This window comes from Dipteris shenzhenensis, chromosome 3, assembly GCF_047967505.1.
Source record: "Dipteris shenzhenensis isolate YYH24624 ecotype China chromosome 3, Dip_SZ_1.0, whole genome shotgun sequence".
NCBI lineage: Eukaryota > Viridiplantae > Streptophyta > Polypodiopsida > Gleicheniales > Dipteridaceae > Dipteris > Dipteris shenzhenensis.
The window spans coordinates 23,301,307-23,315,385 of record NC_141598.1 but is presented as its reverse complement, the minus strand read 5'-3'; the positions used below and the strand labels follow the sequence as shown (position 1 = coordinate 23,315,385).

At 39.9% G+C, this 14,079-nt stretch overlaps 1 pseudogene; it reads right to left on the bottom strand.

Annotated features, from left to right (window-relative positions):
• The window catches only part of LOC147903533 (uncharacterized), a 75,880-nt pseudogene that overhangs the window by 42,951 nt on the left and 18,850 nt on the right, over positions 1–14,079 (bottom strand).

The window sequence follows — 14,079 nt, the reverse complement described above, 5'->3', positions numbered from 1 at the left end:
TGGCGAAGAAAGCAGATCGCAGTATGCGGGTAACCGATCTCGAACTCACTCTATCTGCGAAGACCCGACTGCATGAAGAGGAGCTACAACAGCTGCGGAGAACGAGTCATGTTGAGAGAGCAGCTATGTTGGTCGACCTGCGGACAGCATGCCGCTATATTCATCGGATGGCGGCAGTAGCTCAGCAGGCGGGGGCGGCGGCACCACCTTTCTATGGACAGCTCCAAATTTTTGTGGATGCCCATGCTCTCAACCCGCAGCAGCTACCTTTACTTCGACCGGCGCAAGCGGCTCCGGCAGTACAAGTACCGGCGTCGGCGGCTCCAGCCGTTCCGGCGGCGGCAGCGGCAGCAGCGGCGGTGGCGGACGATGATGGTGGCGACGTCGAGGATGAACCGTAGCGGAGAACCGGTGGGTTCCGATGCGGATCCGGAATCCGATTCACCGGGAGTGCCAAGTGTTAAGGGCAAAAGCAGCAACAGCAAAGAGGAACTAGGGGGGGAGTCCTTAGATCATTATCATTAATACGTTGTATCTAGTTTATAGTGAGATATGAAAAGACGAAAGTTCTAGGACCAGGCGGAGAACTGAAGAGGCACGGCAACCATCACGGCAACCATCATGGCAACCGTCACGGCAACCGTGAAGGAGTTATGTGTGCCGGTTAGATAAAAGAGAAGAGAGCGATCATTCAGGGGGCTCATTGATGAGGATCGGAGCAAGGATCAGTGTGATCAGAAGAGGAACATTGTTATGTATCAGAGAGTACGGTGTTGTACTGCTCGGAGAAGTGTAATACAGATATTCTATTGCATCTACCTTATTGTTTTATCATGAATGATTCTGTCGATCACTGTTCTACTCTATGAATTTTCATACGCAGTTCTGAAGTTCGATTACGCATGTAAATCTGTCGCAGTAGTGCGTTTCGAGTTAGTCTTCAGAGTAGAGAGGGCTAACACTATTTATAAAACCCCTTATTTTTTGTCTCTCCTCTGGGTAGCCTTAGCAATGATGCAATTTGGGAAAAGCAAAAATTAGGCATTTCTTGAATTTTTGAAAGTGCATTTTTCCTATTGGCTCTTCTTCATTGGACTTGAATGCAAACTTTAAAGTAATTGACTTTCTCTCTCTCTCTCTCTCACCTACCTCTCTCTCTCTCTTCCCTTCTTTATCTCCTCAAGTCTTCTTACACACTATCTCCCACACCCCTCCTTCTCTCTCTCTCTCTCTCTCTCTCTCTCTCTCTCTCCCCCCTTTATCTCCTCAATTCTTCCTCCACACCATTTCTAGTGGATTCCTTTTTGCTTACTTTTCTAATCTTGCCACAGGCCTTATGAATGATTGAATATCATTGACCTTGTTTCATTAATAACATGCACCCTTTTCCTATTCAGTCTGTCATTTTTTTTCCAAAATACCTTTTTTGACACCCTTCTGTTTGTGAAAAAGTGAGAAAAAGTGAAATTAAATATTTCCTTATGTTGAACTCACGTGATAGTCACATAAATTATTGAGCGAACCCCCCAAGTGCATGTGGGATGCCAATTAATGAGGAAACAAAAATGGGAGTTCTTGCTTCCCCAACCTTGTGCATGTGGGATGCCAATCAATCAGGAAACAAAAATGGGGGCTCTGTTGAGAGTTCACGCTCAACATCATGTGATCATGTGTGCATAGCACCATCACATGATCATATGTGCATAGCACTAACCTTATAGAGTGCTATAAAGGAAAGGGTTAGATCCCCTAACCCTAAGCCTAAATGGGTTTGTATATATTCTATTTTTTCAACTAAATCTAGTGTACAATTAGTCATTTGTGGTGTGCTCTCTAGCTATGCCCTCTCTCCTCATCTCCACTCTTCTCCTCTCCCCTCTTCATATTTTGTCATGGTATCAGAGCTCCCTTGCCTTCTGCTGAGGCATTGAGATCCTTCTTGAGAGTGATTGAGAGATTGAGAGATCGAGAGTTCTTTCACTTCCGTTGAGTAAGAGAGAAATTTTTGTCCATTGAGAGAAATTTTTTGTCCATTCATTTTGTGAGAGATACATAGAGTTTTGGCTTGAGAGTTTTTATCTTTGAGAGATTTTTGCTGTGAGAAAAAGAGACTCCAAAGGGCGACTTCTACGAAGGCTATCTCCCCACAAGCGGCTTCTATGGCATATGGCCTTCAAGGCCTCTCAAGGCGACTTCTACATCGAGCCTAAGGCTCCTCCAGCCTCAACAACAGCAACGAGCCTCTTCTTGCAGCCGCCTATGAATCCAACAACATACAAGCCTCTTCTTGCAACCGCCCGACGATTCTATCGGTGTGGCTGATCAGCTATTTGAGCTGTAACATGGTTGGTTACAATGAAGAAAGCAAAGCATACAAATTGTATGATCCCATCAACCGCAAGGTCATTATCTCCAGAGATGTAATCTTTGATGAGGAATCAAAATGGAAAACCTCACCTACATAGGAGATAGAAGAATCAACTTCACAGTCATCTACAGAACAGGTTGATGAAGAAGAGCAAGAATTGCCAGCAACACCCCAAGCAGAGCCACAGTAGCTCAGATGGTCTACTAGGGAAAGCAGACCTCCAGCCAGATTGACATATGCTGAGAAAGGCAAAGCAATTCAGGTGGAAACCACCAACTATGCTCTTATGACTACCATCATGGCTACAGAAGAGCTAGTGTACTTTGAAGACACAGTAGACAAGCCAGAATGGCAAACTGCTATGAATGAAGAAATGGATGCTTTGTATAAGAATAATACTTGGGAATTATGCGACCTTCCACTAGGAAAGAAGGCCATATCAAACAAATGGGTATACAAAGTGAAGTACAATCCAAATGGAAGTATTCAGAGATACAAAGCCAGACTAGTTGCAAAAGGATTTGCATAGCAATGTGGTCAGGACTATGATGAGACTATCGAGAGAGAATAAGAAGAGATGATAGACACACCAAATAGACTCCCAAAGACTGATTCATATTGATCACTAGTTACATATATATAGGTGAGTCCTACTTCAAGTTAGGGCAAGCTATATATAGCTCTAACACCCCCACTCAAACAAAGGTCTCTAGCTACGGATGAAAAAACCCTTGGGGAGCACAAGGGAAAAACCTGAGCTCCTATGTACAAGTACACAAGTTGATCATTTGTACAATTATTTACAAGTATATAATGAAAATGTGCATTTATATACAAAAGGTCACCCATAGGTGTGTTAATCTTGGAAGACAGAAGCTGCAAGAACTCCAAGTTCTGATCGTACTGTTCTGATCGTACTGTGAAGCATGCCTCACTAAGTCCTTTAGTGAGAATATCTGCAATCATCTGAGAAGTGGGACAATGTTCAATCATTATAATCCCTTTCTTCACTTCATGTCTGACATAATGGTAATGAACAGCAATATGTTTGGATTTGTTATGCTGAACATAGTCTTTAGCCAGACTTATGGCACTTTGATTATCACATCTGACAGGAGTACTAGATGATGGAGGATGACCAATATCTGCAAGCAATTGTCATAGCTAAACCAATTCTCGAGCTGCTAGAGAAGCCGCTATACATACTCAGATTCTGTGATAGAAACAGCAACACAACATTGCTTCTTACTTGCCCAAGAGACCAAGCAACCATTGATAAAGAAGCAATTACTGCTTGTAGACTGCATAGAGAAGTGAGAGCTTGCCCAATCTGCAGCTGTATATCCCAAAAGTCATTGCTACTCGTTTATCAGATGGCATCACTGCTACTCCATCTACATAGCAATGTGTTGACAATATTGATTTGGATCCTACACATACACATGCCTCTGATGATAGTGTTGATATTTATGTTGATCTGCCTATTGATTTTGAACATGGTTCTACTCATGATTGTGTTGATGACTTTGAAATCATTGATCATTCAATGGTTGCTCATGAAGACCCTACTACTTATACAGAAGCTATCTCTTCTGCACAAAAGAGTAAATGGCAAGAGGCAATGGAAGCTGAATATGATTATTTGATCTCTAAAGGTACATGGGTTCTTACTGAACTACCTCCTGGTTGCACTCCTATCAAATGTAAGTGGGTTTATAAAACCAAAACTACAGTTGATGGTTCTTTTGACTCGTTTAAAGCTCGTCTGGTTGCAAAAGGATACTCACAAATTGCAGGAGTTGATTATCATGATACTTTTTCACCCGTTGTTCGTAGCATAAGTATTCAGGTACTCTTGGCTTTTGCTACTCAATTTGACTTGGAGATTCATCAAATGCATGTGAAAATTTCTTTTGTTAGTGGAGATCTTAAAGAGGATATTTATATGGAGCAACCAGAAGGGTTCATACTTCCTGGTCAGGACCATCTTGTTTGTCACCTTCATCGTGCTCTTTATGGTCTAAAACAAGCTTCCCATTCTTGGTACATGAAAATTGATCAGTTTCTAACATCTCAAGGTTTCAACTCTTGTTTCTCTGACCCTAACTTATATGCCAAACATGATGGTGCTCTTTTTTTCATTCTTGCTCTTTATGTGGATGACATCATACTTGTTTCCAACAATCTCGATCTCTTGCAACATGTTAAGAAAATCTTATCCTCAGCATTTGATATGGTTGATCTTGTGACATTCATTCATGTCTTAGTATTCAAGTTCAATGATTTCATCACAAGGGAATTTTTCTACTTCGACAAACAAAATTCATTCAAGATGCAGTTCAACAGTTTGGCTTGACGAATGCTCACTCTGCGACCACTCCTTGTCTTGTGAGCTCTGTCAAAAATACTCGATTGACTCATGATGTTGAGGTTTCACATCAACCCTATGCCAATCTTGTTGGTTGCCTACAGTTTGTCAGTTTGAACACTCGACCAGATATTCTTTTTACTGCCAATTTTCTAGGTCAATATCTGGCTGCTCCCTCAATGCAACATTGGTCTGCAGCAAAACATGTTCTAAAGTATTTGAAAGGCACTTCTGATTTTGGATTAGTTTATCGACGTCATACAGAATCATCTTGTGTGATGTCTCTTGATCTTTTGGGATATATAGATGCAGATTGGGCAAGCTCTCACTTCTCTATGCAGTCTACAAGCAGTAATTGCTTGTTTATCAATGGTTGCTTGGTCTCTTGGGCAAGTAAGAAGCAATGTTGTGTTGCTGTTTCTACCACAGAATCTGAGTATGTAGCGGCTTCTCTAGCAGCTCAGAAAGCTTGTTTTAGACCATAAAGAGCATGATGAAGGTGACAAACAAGATGGTCCTGACCGGGAAGTATGAACCCTTCTAGTTGCTCCATATAAATCTCCTCTTTAAGATCTCCATTAAGAAAAGCAGTTTTCACGTCCATTTGATGAATCTCCAAATCAAATTGAGTAGAAAAAGCCAAGAGTACCCGAATACTTGTGCTTACAACGGGTGAAAAAGTATCATGATAATCAACTCCTGTAATTTGTGAGTATCCTTTTGCAACCAGACGAGCTTTAAACTTGTCAAAAGAACCATCAGCTTTAGTTTTGGTTTTATAAACCCACTTACATTTGATAAGAGTGCGACCAGGAGGTAGTTCAGTAAGAACCCATGTACCTTTAGAGATCAAAGAATCATATTCAGCTTCCATTGCCTCTTGCCATTTACTCTTTTGTGCAAAAGAGATAGCTTCTGTATAAGTAGTAGGTTCTTCATGAGCAACCATTGCATGATCAATGATTTCAAATTCATCAACACAATCATGAGTAGAACCATGTTCAAAATCAATAGGCAGATCAACATAAATATCAACACTATCATCAAAGGCCTGTGTATGTGCAGGATCCAAATCAAGATTGTCAACACATTGCTCTGCAGATGGAGTAGCAGTGATGCCATCAGATAAAGGAGTAGTAATGACATCAGAAGTGGAATCAGTATCAAATAGAAAAGGAAAGGTAGAAAGTAAGGACTCAGTGTCCTTTGCATCCTCGGTAGACCATGCCCCTCCCATTAACTACTCATTGAATATGGCATCACGATTGATTATCACCTTCTTAGAAGAGGGATCATAGAATTTATAACCTTTAGAATTCGGAGAATATCCAATGAATATGACCTTTTTGCCAAGAAGATCTAGCTTTTTCCGTGTCTCTTTTGGTACATGAATATAAGAAATGCAACCAAAAGTTCGAAAATGTGATACAGAAGGAGTCTCCCCTGTCCAAGCTGTGATTGGTATCTGACCAGAAGGTGCAGTTGTAGGAAGAAAATTTTGCACAAAGATGGCTGTCACAAGTGCTTCTGCCCAAAAGCTTCGAGATAATCTAGAATGAAGGAGCATACATCGCATAGCATCAAGAGAAGTGCGATTCTTATGCTCTGTATGTGCATTTTGTTGAGGAGAGTATGGAACAGTATATTCACGATGAATGCCACACTCAATGCAATAATCATTAAAAAGATAAGAAATATATTCTCCACCATTGTCACTACAAAGGGCCTTGATCTGAAAACTAGTATGAAGTTCTGCAGCAGTTTTATATTGCTTGAAGACTGATAAGGCCTCTGACTTATGTCACAAGAGAAATGCAGTTGTATATCTTGACCAATCGTTAATGAAAGTGATGAAATACCTGTAGAAAGACTTGGATGGAGGAAAAGGTCCACATATATCAGTGTGAATAAGATCCAATAAAGCATATGAATGAGTTGAAGTAGATGCATGAAAGGGTTTTCGATGATGCTTGCCAAGAGTGCAATATTCACATAGGCCCATGTGAGGACGAGCTCGGAGATTCATACCATCCACAAGATCATGACGATTTATAGCAAGTAGCTTGGCAAAATCCGAATGAACAAAATGATGATGCCATAGCTTGTAGTCCAAATCACCAAGGGTTGTAACCACATTAGCAATATCATCATTTAAGGAAAGTTGAAAGAGGTTACCATTCCGAGGAGCAACTGCTATGGTATGTCCATCTTTTTCAATCCGACACTGCGTGTGGTCAAAGCCAATAAAGAGACCAAGATCAACAAGTCGTGCAACAGAAAGAAGATTTCTCTGAAGATCTGGAACATGGAGAATGCCTCGCAAGACTCTTGTTGAAGAAAAAGTGCCAAGATATAAATCTCCAATGCCCATGACTTGACAAGTAGTGTCATTAGCAAGATAAACCAATTTCTTGTGAGGAAGAGCATGATAATTATGTAACCATTGAGATTGATATGTCATATTACCAGTAGCACCAGAATCAATAATAAAAGTGGAACCATCTCGAACATGAAGTATCCTTTCTGGAGAGACATCAGAACAGATATGATTTGCCTCTTGATGTGTATGGGCATCTTGTTGTTGTGCAGCATATGCTTGAGTACGTTTGCGATCATAACGCCTCTTGTAACACTAAAAGGAAGGATGATTTCCGCCACAATATTCACAAGGAGAATTATTGGATAAGCGGGGTTGCAAGTAGTGGTAACATCATGTTCCTCATCATATTGCCGAGCCCAACAATCAGAGATAACATGACCATGCTTATCACAGTAAGAACAATGTTTCTCAGGATATTTGAGATGAGAAGAATTGCCACCTCTATATGGATGACCACCACGTCCATAACTACCACGTCCATATTTAAAGAAAGGATGCTTGTGAGCAACACAAGCTGTCTCTGAATCTGCATCATCCAATGTTATCATCACAGATTCATGAGGGTCTTTACGACGCTCGCGCCGTTGAGCGTACTAAATCAAAGAAATACATGTTTGATCAAAATCAATCTCGTTTTTGTTGGAAAGGATGGTAACAATATTATCATATAATGGATCCTGGACTGTGTCGAGAAGATAGGTCACCAATTAATTTCGTGGAACAGGTGCACCAGTAGCAGCAAGTTGATTGACGATATTCTTGAATGAGTCAATATGAGTTGTCATAGGAGCTCCAACTTTGTACGGAGTGCTCAAAAGATTATGAAGATAAAGAATCTGTATGGCAAATTTCTTCTCAAAAGTAGAAACAAGATATTCCCATATTGCATGAGAAGAAGGAAGGGCAAATACATCCAGCATAAGAGAATCATGTAGAGCAGATAAAATATACTGATGAGCTGCTTTATCACGAGAACGCCAATCAGCAAAGTCAGATCTCCATTGCTTAAAGAGAGGGCCTTGAGTCACAAGAGCTTGATTCGGAGTTGCATCAATAGGTTGGGGTGGACAAACGAGATCATCAAGAACAATATCTAAAATATTATCACCTTCGAGTATCAAAAACATCTTCACTTTCCAACCAGGAAAACCATGTCCTTGAAATAGAGGAACAGATCGTTGGCTAGAAGGAAAGCCATTGACGATTATAGACATTGCCATCATACTTCGGCAGAATACATTTGTTAGAGCTCACGTCAATGATCAAGAATACAATGGTCACTCTAAAAATATAAAACTCGAGATACCCTAAAAAAGGATAGAACGTGAGATGGGAGTATACTAGAAATAGCATGCATGCCAAGAAAGCGCTTTGAGCTGGTTGATCACGAAACCACGATATTTTTGGAGAAAAGCAAAACTTGTTGATCATGAAACAGAGGTATTTTTGGCAAAAAGCACTATGATCGTGCTGATCATGAAACCAATACATTTATCACAAAGCCACGAGATTCTTGGCAAAAAGCAGTACAAGCGTGCCGATCACGAAACCAAGAAAAAAAGTAGTCGTCACGAAAACTGAAGTAACTTTCTGCTCCAAAGTCCAATTAGGGCGTTTAAGTGCTCAAAACGAAGAGCACGACGAGAGATACGCTTGGCAAATTTATATATGATCCATTTGCCACTAATAACTTTCTCAAATTTGCACCAGAAGACCTCCAAAAAACTACATCAAGTTAGACATGTCGAAATCGACAAGAGAAAATAAGCGATGAGATACTGAAAGCGCTGTGTAATCAAATCAACAACTAATACTTTTTGTCTTTCTTCATTACAATGAGCATACAATAGCAAAACCTTTGTAGCTCTGATACCATGTTGAGAGAGAAGAAGAAGAGATGATAGACACACCAAATAGACTCCCAAAGACTGATTCATATTGATCACTAGTTACATATATATAGGTGAGACCTAGTTCAAGTTAGGGCAAGCTATATATAGCTCTAACAGAGACTTATGCTCCAGTAGCAAAGATGGATTCCATACAGTTCTTGATATCACTAGCGACACTCAGCAAATGGAATGTGTATCAACTCGATGTCAAGAATGCATTTCTCAATGGTTATCTAGACGAGGATGTCTACATGAAACAACAAGCAAGTTATGTTGAACCAAAAAAGGAGAATAAGGTTTTCCATCTTAAGAAAAGTCTCTACGACTTAAAGCAAGCACCCAAAATTTGGTACAACAGAATTCACAAGTATTTTATTGATCTGGGATACATGAAGTCCAATGCAGATCATGCTCTCTACTACAAAGTTCAAGGGGAAGACATTACTATTGCACTTTTGTACATAGATGATCTGATTGTGACAAGAAGCAAGGATAGCTTTATCAAAAAACTAAAACAAGACTTATGTGCAAATTTTGACATGAAAGATCTTGGACTTATGCACTATTGTCTTGGAATTGAGTTCTGGAGAGATTCAGATAGCACATTCATGAGTCAGCTCAAGTATGTTGACAGTCTCCTGAAGAAGTTTCATATGGCAGATTGCAAGATTGCAACCACTCCCATGGAACAGAGTTTGAGACTTACTAAAGATTCAGAAAAGCCTACAGTCAATGACAGATACTACAAGCAACTCATCGAATCTCTTATATATATGACAATCACACAGCCAGATATTTGCTATGCAGTAAGCTCACTAGCACAGTTTATGGCAAATCCAAAATAGTCTCACTGGAATGCAGCCAAAAGAGTCTTGAGATACATCAGAGGTATAAGACAGTTTGGGATAGAATACAAAGGAATTCATCCACGGTTGCATGGATACTATGATAGTGACTATGCTAGAGATCATGAGACCAGGAGATCGACACAAGGATATGCATTTTCCTTGGTCAAGGTGCTATATCATGGTTGTCAAACAAACAGCCAAGTGTTTCTTTGTCTTTAGCAGAAACAGAATATAGAGCACTCACTACAGGTGCATGTGAGGCTATATGGCTCAAAATATTATTGTCAGAAATAGATTACTTTGATGAGTCAAAGCCAACAACAATAAACTGTGATAATCAATCGGCTCAAGCATTGGCCAAGAATCCAATATATCACTCCAGGACAAAGCACATTGATGTCAGAGAGCACTTCATCAGAGAAAGAGTGTACTTGGTGACATCACACTACAGCATTGTGATAGCAAAGAGAATGTTGCAGCCATCTTTACCAAACCACTCGGTAAAGACCTATTCGAGAAACACCGACTAGCTCTTGGTTTGATGCAGAGGAAGGACATTCCCATTAAAGGGGTGTGATGGAATGTAATGCTCACTCCTTCTTCGATCTCGGGGGGGTCACTCATCATATGTAACCCTATCACGTGAGTTCAACAGAAGAATATTTTTTATTTCTAAAATTTACAGAAATAAATATACATAAGGGATTATTTAAAATAGTTTTGGAAAAAAATTACAGATTTGTATAGAAAAGGGGTACATTTTATTAATGAAAAAATTTACAGATAAGGGATTTTAAATATAGGCCTTGAACGCACGTGATATAGAGGGTTTATACATAGTGACCCCCCTGAGTCTTCGATTCCCTAGAATCATCATCTTGAGGGAAGGCCTACTTCATGATGTTGATCTAGAGGGAAGGTGTTGAGAGTTCATGCTCAACATCATGTGATCATGTGTGCATAGCACCATCACGTGATATGTGCATAGCACTAACCTTATAGAGTGCTATAAAGGAAAGGGTTAGATCCCCTAACCCTAACCCTAAATGGGTTTGTATATATTCTATTTTTTCAACTAAATTTACTGTACAGTTAGTCATTTGTGGTGTGCTCTCTAGCTGTGCCCTCTCTCCTCATCTCCACTCTTCTCCTCTCCCCTCTTCATATTTTGTTAAGCTCTTACGTCTTGTGCATGTGGGATGCCAATTAATGAGGGAACAAAAATGGGGGCTCTTGCTTGATGTGGGACACTCTCAAACATGCTCTCATCCTCACATTTGTGGAAACATAGGCTCCATCGATTTTGAATCCTTGTACATCCTTTAGCCTCAATGCAACCTTATCATCTTTCGAATATTGTTGGCAAGAAACCAAAGGTGCCTGTAGATTATGAGTCAAGAATGGCGCATTTTCTGGCAAACCTACCAAGGAAGGTATTTAGGCATGAAGTAATGATGCTACAGAGGCCCTTTTCAAAATCTGAAATAAAGTACACAATGATGCAGATGGCTAGAGAAAAAATGCCAGGATCAGATGGGATGCCTGTGGATTTCTTTCAAAACTATTGGGACACATGCAAGTATCAGATTGTGCGTTTAATCAACTGGTGTTGTAGTAAGGGCGAGCTCCCTAGCATGATCAACACAGGAGTAATCAAATTGATCCCAAAAGGATGTAACAGACTCAAACAAAATCAATGGAGGCCACTTTCTATGCTAAACACATCCAATAAGGTTATTGCCAAAGCATTGGCTAACAGGATTAAGTTCATACTCGCAAGATTGGTTCATCCTAAATAGTTCGGATTTGTAGCAAGCAGAAACATCCATGAGGTTGTGCTGAATGCCTTAATTGCTGTGGATTATGCATTGACTCATAATGAAAGGGTTGTAATGTTAAACCTTGATCTAGAGAAAGCTTATGACGGGTGACTTGGGAGTTTGTCATTCACACCATGCAGGCACTTGGCTTTGGAAGTGGTTTCTGCAAGTTGGTTAAGATGCTATTCTCCAATGCCTAGGCCACAATATCTCTTAATGGCTATCATTTCCAGAAATTTTCATTACGAAGGTCAATAAGGCAGGGATGCCCATTGGCACCGTTCTTTTTGCTTTAGTAACTTAGCCTGTCCTGGTTTAGATTGATTAGCACCTAAGTAGTGGGAGCATTAGAGGGTTGAGGCTACCAGATAACCCTGATTTTTGCTCGTAGTTCTTTGCTGATGATAACACCAATTTCTTAGCTGGGACAGAAGACAATGTCAACAGATTTATGGAGTTACTTAAGGAATTTGCTGCCTTGTTAGATTCAAGGATCAACCAAGAGAAGACAACCGCATTGTGGCTTGGGTGGGGTGATCCACCTCAGTGGACACAGAATTTTCAGCTCAATTGGATCCCAAAGGGACAAATAATAAGATATTTAGGATGCCCACTAGGAGTTGGGGTTTCTTTCAACAAGCAGAAATCCGATTGGGCTTATTTGAAAATCAAAGGAAAACTGGCAAAGTGGTCAAGAGAAATGATAGCACTGGCGGGAAGGGTCACAATAGCAAAGCATGTGCTTGAATCTAGAGCTATCGGTTTATATACTTTTAGTTATGCCAGTCACAAAAACGAATCTCAGGAAAATTGATAAGGCAATTACTAACTTTTTATGGGAGAACAGATGGCACGCGATCAATTTGGGCATGCTTTCAGCTTCTAAAAGAGATGGTGGTTTGGGGCTAAGCCCCATGAAAGATAAAAATGAGAGGCTATGCACTAATTGGCTGCTATAGATGGACTTCTCACAGTCATGGGCTAAAGTGTCATGATCCTTGATCTGCTTGAATGCTCCTAGGGGTGTTAATTTCCCAGGGTAAGACGTCCTCTTTTCAGAAGAGGCTATCAAAATAAAGTAGTCTAAGTAAATGTCAAGGCTGATGAAAATATGGAAAATAAAGATACATGGTTGCTACTGGGGTAGGCTTAGAGCCTTAAGCAATGATGCCTCCCTTGGAAGATCATTGTGGTTGACTGACTGGCCTCTCAACAGTGGTCCACCGTTCATAAGCTCTCATCCATGACTGGTAAGAAAACTTTATGACAAGGGGCTCAAGACATTCAATCAAGTCTAGGACTCAGGCCGGAGAAATGCAAGGAAATGCACTTTCATGTGCTCTGGGATTGTTTCTTTGCTAGAGAAATTTGGAGAGAAATAGTGGAGATACAAATAAAGGTCAGATGGAAGATTGCTCTTTTGGGGGACTGGGGCAATCTCAATGATTCCATATGGGAGGTGTGGATAATTGTAAGGGGAACAATGATTTTGTATCTTTGGAGGTATAGGAACGATGTTGTTTTTTAGAGACCACATTATGGAAGAACCTTAGGCCAAAGGATCATTAAGCAAGCTAAGAAAACAATATAGTTTTTTGGAAGGAAAACAAGGTTTTCAATACTCTAGGGAAACTATGGATGTAATAGCCTTTGTCCCCTTAAAAGCGGCAAACTTTTTACCTTTTTTTTACTATTGTAAATATTTTTTGTTGTTAATATGAGTTATCTTTTCAGTCGGGATATATATATATATATATATAGATATATATATAATAGTCTTTTGCTCATGTGGTCTCCTATCCCTTTCACTCCCATCTTTTGCCTCTCACTTGTTAAGGCCCCATGGTGTCTGTCTCCCTCCCTTGAAGGATACACTCCCCAATTATAGAATATCATCCCTCTTCATGGATAAGTTTGCTCTAACTGCAAAATATGCTCAACATGGATGCAGATGGTAAAGAGAAAGCTTATTAAATAGGAAAAGCAAGGAGAAAGCTTATAATATATAAAACACTGTATTAGATAAAGTGGGACAAAAGTTGCATTTTGGGAATTTTGAAATTAGGTGGATTTCATTAAATTTGGGAAAGGTTTCATTAAATTTGGGAAAATTTTCATTGATTGTGGGATTTTTTCCAATATTGAATATGCTGATATTTCGAAATTTCAATGGTTATGAAAAACTTCATTGGTTGTGAAAAGTTTCATTGGGTATAATAACCAAAACAAAGCATGCATTTGTGGTAGAGTTTGAAAATCATGTATTTGGTGGTGTTAATAAACACTGTTTGCGGACAACATGTATATTTTATTTGAGATGTTAATAAACACCAGTTGGTGGTGTTAACAAACACTGTGCAAAGTGAACCACTACAAACAAAGTTGTTGGTGGTGAAAGACAAC